We start from the raw sequence: 8,027 nt of genomic DNA on the forward strand, positions 1-8,027 counted from the left end.
ATCATGGAGTACTCTGTCAGCCTGGGGCTGATGACATTCACAATTCTACAAAAGAATGTCAGCCTTACCAGCCCACTGTTTCTTTTCACATGTAATAACCAAACTTAAAATAAATACTCCCAGGGCGCCTGCCTTTGGCTCAGTCATGATCTCAGGGTCCTGGGATCAAGCCCCACATCAGGCTCTCTGCTCAGCAGGGAGCCTACTTCCCTCTCTCTCTCTCTCTCTGCCTGCCTCTCTGCCTACTTGTGATCTCTGCCTGTCAAATAAATAAATAAAATCTTTAAAAAAAAATACTCTCATCTTATCCATACAAGAGAAACCCACATGTAAGTTTCAGTAGAGGGATTATTTCAGTACAGCAAGCCAAGGTGAAATTGATCTCACTGCCCCAAGCCTGGTCCAGTGAGCCTACAAAAGAACTCTGATGTCCCCTTTACCCCTGAGTTGGTTCAGTTCTTCTGCCAGAAACCAAAGCTTTGTCTGAACCCCAGTTTCCTTGCCTGGGTCAGAAGACTGTCCAGCTCCGTCAGTCCTCCTGCCTACATTCTGTCCCGGGTCCCTCTCCAGTCATAGGTTGACACTCTGCTTCCTAAGGACAACTTCCCTGGAACATAGATGGCTCTTGCCACCTGCTATGATATGGGCATTGCAATCGAGGTATTCTCAGTACAAATGAGGGAGGCTCTTTGCCATGGCTTGCTAAACTGTTGCCTAAGGAATCCAAGCTCTCCTGGCAAATCTGGCATTAGGAAAGTTAAAGCCTCTGTTGCCCGCATTTTCCCACGTATTAAATAGGCAGATAACTGGGAACCTCACACTGAGCCTCATCTGTCCCTTAGCTTACATTCAGGATTTATTGAATCATGGTGTTCATCTGATAGAGGAAGACCCCACTCTTCCCCATGATGTGTGTTGCAGCCTAGTCCCATCTGGGAATCTTCACAGGAAGGGGCAGGAGATGCCAAAGTTTCATGGGATAAGATGCAATAACTATCATCTCCAAAGGGGCTGGGACAGGGGAAACATTACCAAGCTCTGGTTTCCATTTTCCTTACAACATGCTTTATCATGAGATGTGGGCTGTCATGGCAATGAACTGTCATGGCAGCTGGGCCCTGGAAGAAGTCTGTGTCATGTCGCTATGGAAGACGAAATATTGGAGAAATAGTTTGATGGAAATGTATCTCTTGGAGCTCAGTGGAAAATCCAGAGCTTGTTTCCGTGATGTCACTAAGTATCATGAGCCCACTCCAACACACGGTGCTTCCTCATATTGTCCCCAAGACTCCAAGGGGTCAAGTCCTCTCAAAAGGGGCTCCTAATGAGGGAAAACATTTCCATTGCAGACTCCTACAACTGCACCCAGTTCCGTGCTCTCATTTGGATGCCAGTGTCACTAGAGGTCTCATTCAAGTGAAGACTAGTATGCTCCACAGCAGAATTGTCCCACCTGTACTCTGCTCTCCTCTCCACACTGGCTTACTAATGAGTCCTTGGCATGTCTCCTGGTTAGGTCCAGGAAGGTATAAGACAGCCTTACATGTGAACTTCACCCGTTCTCTTTATTCATTCCAGCGTGCCAAATCTTCCCAATTTCCTAAGATCTAGTTCAAATAGCCCTTCCTCCAGGAAACCTTTTTTAGCTCACCCCCTCAGCTCCTATTGCTATTATTAACGATAACAATAATAGTAATTCATTCAGCCCTTACAAAGAGCCAGGCACCATGCTGTTATTTACGAACAAAATCATTCAATCAAATCCTCACAATGACCTCCTGTGGTAAGTGTTACTATGTCTATTCTATAGATGGGCAACTGAGGCAGAGAGAGATGAAGTGCTATGCCCAAGGTCAGAAAGCTGCTCAGTGATTGAGTGAAGATTTGAGCCCAGGTGTATCTTCTAATAACCACTGCGCGTGGTGCACTCTCTCTCACACTTACTTCTTGGAACTGCCCTGGCACTCAACCTACATGTGTGCCCGCTCTTAGAATATGATCATTTCCTGATCCACTCCGGCTTTGGCAGCCTCCGATTCTGGGACCATTAGAGGGAACAGTGAAGGGGACACGGGGTCATTTTCGGGGCTCTCTAGGAAGTACCACCAGTGTGTCTGTGGCTGTTTTCATTTCTAAGAGCATCGCTGTCCCTGCCGCTCCCCACCCCCGACCCCGCAGCCCTTCATGCAGGATGCAGCTTTAGAATTCCTGGACTCAGCTTCTGAGTATCGATTGTTTGCAGGAGCAAGTCAGCAATTTGTGGTTTCCCGACAATGGCTCTGTGTTCTATAATAGAACTGGGCTTGTTTGCATTTCTCTCATCAAGCAAGGCACAGGCCTGGGGTCTGGCCTGCCCTTTTGCCTGGTGACCTGGAGTTATTCTGTCACCTGCCCCAACCGTTCAGAGTGGTGAACACAGCACAGGGCAGAAGGCTGAGCTCTGCTCTCAGAAAGCTAAAACCCAAACAAAACTGCAGCTCTTGCCCCGAGAAGGGATTGTTACGATGCCGTTCTTTTAAATAGGTATTTTGGTACTTTAATAAAAGAAAAAAGGTGGGTTTAAATCCAGGATGGACATGTTGATAAGAGGGTAGGGAAGCAAGCACCTCGTATACTGTTGGAGGGAAATAAACTAATGTGATTTTTTTGAAGGACTAGTTAGTACCATTTATTGACATTCCAAATGTGCAAACACTTTAATGCAGCACTTCTGGTTCTAAAAATTTACCTTACAGATGTTCTTGTATATTACACAAAGATATATACGTACAAAGATGTTTATTCTTGTGTTATCTATAACAACAAAAAATGTTAGGAATCTAAATGACCATCAATCAGTCAGGGACTTTTTAAATAAATAATTGTTTAACCACACTCTGGAACATTTTGTAGCCATTTTTTTTTTTTTAAGTACATTTGGGGGCGCCTGGGTGGCTCAATAGTTTAAGCATTCAACTCTTATATAATCTCAGCTCAGGTCTTGATCTCAGGGTTGTGATTTCAAGCCCTGCATTGGACTCCATGCTGGGCATGAGGCCGATTTAGAAAACATAAAAATAACATAGAATAAGTACATTTGTATGTGAAGAAATGGAACTTTCTCCAAAGTATACTGTTTAAATTAAAACAGCAAGATTTTTGGAGGGGCGCGGAGGTCATGGGGAAACTGGATGTGAAAAAAGGTATGTGTGTGTGTGTACACGCACATGCGTGTGTATCTACACATATAAAACAAAATCCAGGAAAGCCATTAGGAAACTGTCAACATTGATCACTTCTGAGTAAAAGGCCTAAACTTCTGGAGTAGGAGGGAAACTAATTTTTCAGTGACTACCAATTTGAATTGGTTTAACTTTTTTCCCAAGTACATATATTACTTTACTTAAAAAGCATCCAGGTTGGAAAAATACATTCTTATCCCAACAGAATCCTGCCCTTCTAAACTATTGCCAAGTCTGTCTCAATACTCCCGTAAACTGAGCCGCTCTAAGCGCTCCACCCCCTGGGGCTACAGCAGATCCACTTTGCACCCACTCTTAACCCACGACCTCCTCCAACTTCTGTGCTCTCTCTGCCCATGAGGCCCTGGGCCCAGCGCCCATCCTCCTGCTGCTGGATGGCCTGGAGGAGTCCCTCGAGGAAGACTTGGGGCCCCAGGGAGCGGCCTACATGGCTGTCGCACTTCTTGACACAGCTGCCCACTTCAGCCACCAGATTGGGTCTGTTCAGGGTTGTAGGCTCACTGTGGCCCTCCAGATCGTGGAGGAAGAAGACCTACAGGGATACCCTGTAGCTGTCGCTGCTCCAGCAGTATTTCCCTGCCCTGTGCTGGCTGCAGGGGGATGTGCCAGGCCCCAGACAGCACCGCCTCCGAGCCTGCCTGGATCTAGGTGGTTGGGCCCTAGAGCAGAGTGGTGGGTGGCTTTCTGACCAGATGGAGAGATGACAAACTCCCTGTGGCCTACCCAGGCTGGTAACCTCAACTCAGACAAAGGTTCACGTTCTGGAGACCAGCCTTGTGCTTCGGTGTGTGACCACCTCTCTATGCCTCAGTTTCCCATGGCTGGAATACTTACTTCAGAGACATGTGCAGATTCATTCAAAGACCTAAAGAATATAATCCGCTTTTTCTCTTTTGAAAAATAGCATTGTCGGGGCGCCTGGGTGGCTCAGTGTGTTAGGCCTCTGCCTTTGGCTCGGGTCGTGATCTCAGGGTCCTGTGATACAGCCCCACATCGGGCTCTCTGCTCAGCAGGGAGTCTGCTTCCCCCTCCCTCTCTGTCTGCCTCTCTGCCTACTTGTGATCTCTGTTTGTCAAATAAACAAATAAAATCTTTAAAAAATATATCATTGTCATATACCTATTATGCCCAATCAACATATTGTTTTGCTGTTTTGAACTTCATAAAAAGCTTCATGATAAATGTAACCTTCTGAGACTTCCTTCTTCTCCCGCTCAATATTGTTACTAAGATTAGTCCAGGGGCGCCTGGGTGGCTCAGTTGGTTAAGCCTCTGACTTAAGCTCAGGTCATGATCTCCAGGTCCAGGATGGAGCCCCAGGTCAGGCTCCCCACTCAACGGTAAGTCTGCTTATCCCTCTCTGTCTGCCCCACCATGCTCTTTCTCTCTCTCTCTCAAATTACTAAATAACATTTTTTTTTAAAAAAAGGGGCCCCTGGATGGCTCAGTTGGTTAAGTGTCTGCCTTCAACTCAGGTCATTATCCCAGGGTCCTGAGATCAAGCCCTACATAAAGCTCCCTGCTCAGCGGAGCTTTATGCAGGGCTCTTTCTCTGCTGCTCCCCATGCTTGTGCTCTGTCTCTCTCTGTCAAATAAATAAATAAAATCTTTAAAGATAAAAAATAAAAATAAATGAAAAAAAAAGATTAGGCCACATTTTTTTTTAGTTCATTCCTTTTTCCCTACTGCATATAATTCTATGGGTAACTATACCCCAGTTTATACATCAAACTGACTTATTTACTGCTATGAACATTCTTAAGATTTTAGTTATTGGAGAGAGAGTACGAGATATACAGAGAGAGAGAGAGAGAGAGACAGGTCATGCGTTGGGGGGAGGGGCAGAGGGAGATGGAAAACAAGACTCCTTGCTAAGCAGGGAGCCCAACTCAGGGAGCCAAAGGCAGACACTTAACCTGGGCACCACCCAGGCACCCCCCTGCTGTGAACATCCTTGTACACATGTCCTGGTTCATGTATGTGAGGGTTTTTAAGGTACATACCTAGAAGCGGAATTGGTAGAACAGGAGGTCTGCATATGTTCATCTTTCCTCGGTTATGTCAAATTTTTAAAAGCGGTGAAACCGGAATTCCCAATAAGCCACCTGATGACATTGATCATATCCAAGAACTTTCTTAGAACGGGGCCTGATTCAGAATAAAGCCTTATGAATTAAAACAAACAAAAACCGAGCCGCTGCTACATCAAGCACTATGCTTTTACTTTATGTACATTTCCATGTATAAGGTAAGTAAGGATCAGTATCTCAATTTATAGTGGAGAAAACACGGAAATTAAGTAAATTCCTGTGATGGTTGCCAATTTGGCTACACTACAGTACCTAGTTATTTAATTAAAACATGAAATCAATTCTAAGTGTTGCTGTCAGGTTATTTTGTAGATGTGGTTAATACTTATGATCAGTTGACTTTTAGATAATGGAGACTATCCTCAAAATCTGGATAGGACTCATCCAGTCAGTAAAAAATGGCTTAAGAGCAAAACTGAGGTTTCCTGGAAGAGGAAGAAATCTACCTCTGGCCTGCTGCTTGGGCTCCTACTTGAGAATTTCCAGCCTTCTGGCCTGTCCTAGGATTCCAGACTTGATGGCACCCATAATCCCAAAAGGCAGTTCTTTGCAATAAATCAATCTCTCCCTCCCTTCCCTTCTCCTCCCCTCCCTGCCCCCCACCCCATATATGCACATATATTTTCCTAAAGGTTCTGTTTCTCTGGTAGAACCCTGTACTCTTCTTGAGATCACAGTGACAATAAATTACACAGTGGCGTTTGAATCTATGTCCATCTGTCTTCAGAGTATTTGTCTCCCCACCAGATACCAGAGCAAGCTTGACAAAACACAGACAAGTTCATGTGACCAGCCCATGGGCAGGAAGACTTTCATTGACCCCATCACCTACAGGATAAAATAAAAATGCCTAGCATGACTATGTCAAAGCTCTGTTGGTGGCAAGTGACAGAAAATGAACTTGAAGTGGCTTGAGAAAGCTTAATGCAGAGGAGGGGGAGGGTGTACTTACTGCCTTACATACTGGAGAAGTTAAGAAGATGTACTGGTTTTTCCAGAACTAGTTTCTCTCTCTCCATCGCTCAGCTTTGCTTTCCCTTTTTTTTTTTTTTTTTTTAATTTGTAATCTCTTTCTTGGTCATGCTATCCATTCACAGCGCAAAATGGTTGCTGTTGCTCCAGCCTGCACACTCCTAGATCCAGTTCTGGGGAAAAAGGGAGTTCATTTCTCCCATATCAAAAGTAGAAGGTGTAGGAAAATTGAGCTTTGGGGGCTCTGATTAGTCTTCTGTGGACATATGTCACTTTTAGCAGTGTCGTGCTATTCATCGGTTGCTCTGGGTCTACACTATGTGTATGGATGGGGCCTGTCCTACCCAACCAACATGGACTGAAAATAAGGTAGAGTAGATCCCTGTGATGTGAAAATCAGGAGTTGTTACTGAAGTAGATGAGTGAGTGCTGCACAATCCACAAGGTCTACTGCAGCAGACTAAGGCTGGACATCACCTCACCCTTCCTCAACTCCTTCTCCTACCCCATACAACCTACGCTCACACAACCTCCTGTCACTCGCCATTCCTTGAACATACCTGAAACCCTCCTTCCTCTATGCATTTTTCCTGCTTTCTGCCTAGAATGACACTCCTCTCCACCCTCCTCCTAAAAAAGATTACTTTTCTTTCAGTACCATCTCAAACAGTAACTTCTCCAGGAAACCTTAGTGGATATTCCAAAATGAATTACCCTCTCCCTCTTCTTTGTTTTTACAGATAGGTTTTGTTTTGTTTTGTTTTGTTTGAGAGAGAGAGCACACATGGGAGTGTGGGGAATAGGGGAGAAGGAGAGAAAATTTCAAGCAGGCTCCATGTCCAGCACAGAGGCCAGTGCAGGATTCAATCTCACAGCCCCGAGATCATGACCTGAGCTGAAACCAAGAGTTAGGTGCTTAACTGACTGAGCCACCAGGCGCCCCCAGACAATTTTTTTTTTTTTACATGCAAACATTAGCACATTCTTCCTGATATTATGATGATTTAAGAGCCTGACTAGTTTCTCCTAATCTGTAAGTTCCTTGAGGGCAAAAACAACACATCTATCACCTCGTAACCCACACTGTGCCTATAACAGTGTATTGAATGTATTTGTTTGAGCAAGTGTTTATAAGGCTTCTGTTCTGTGGCAGGTTCTACAGTGGGTTTTGGAGAAAACACTATCTAAAAATACAACTGGACCGCATTTGCTTCTGTCTCAAATAGAATAGCAATTCCTTTCGGGGCGACTTAGGTAGTAGGCATGACAGTAGTAAGTGAGAGCAACTAATCCAGAATTTGAACACAGACAGTCTGACACTAGAGTGTACAATCTTAGCCATCTCCCTGTAGTTATCATCTCCCAATGGTTAGAGCACAGGCTATGGAATCCCACAAACCTGGGTTCAATTCCTAACTCCACCAGTTCCTAGGGTAGGAGATTAGGTAAGCTGTTACATTTTTCCAAAACTGCCATGTCCTCCGTCTAGAAACTGGGCATAACATTTATAGCTACCTCGTGAGACGGTTGTGAGAATGAAATGAGTTAATCCACATAAAAGCATTTAGCTCAGTGCCTGGCACAAAGTCAGAGCTAGGTGAATGTTTCTATTATTACATTCCCCAGAAACTTGGAGCCCCTCAGGTATGGTTTGGAAGGAAAAAAAACTAAACAGAGATAACATAAAATAAGAATTAGATTTTAGGCCAGGGAGAAGATAGAA

The 8,027-nt window shown here is 44.6% G+C and overlaps 1 pseudogene; it reads left to right on the forward strand.

Annotated features, from left to right (window-relative positions):
• The first annotated feature begins 3,157 nt into the window (after positions 1-3,157).
• LOC116865259 lies at positions 3,158-4,146 on the forward strand (annotated as a pseudogene).
• Positions 4,147-8,027: the final 3,881 nt, after the last annotated feature.

This window comes from Lontra canadensis, unplaced genomic scaffold (assembly GCF_010015895.1).
Source record: "Lontra canadensis isolate GAN:19392208 unplaced genomic scaffold, GSC_riverotter_1.0 scaffold7, whole genome shotgun sequence".
Classification (NCBI taxonomy): Eukaryota; Metazoa; Chordata; class Mammalia; order Carnivora; family Mustelidae; genus Lontra; species Lontra canadensis.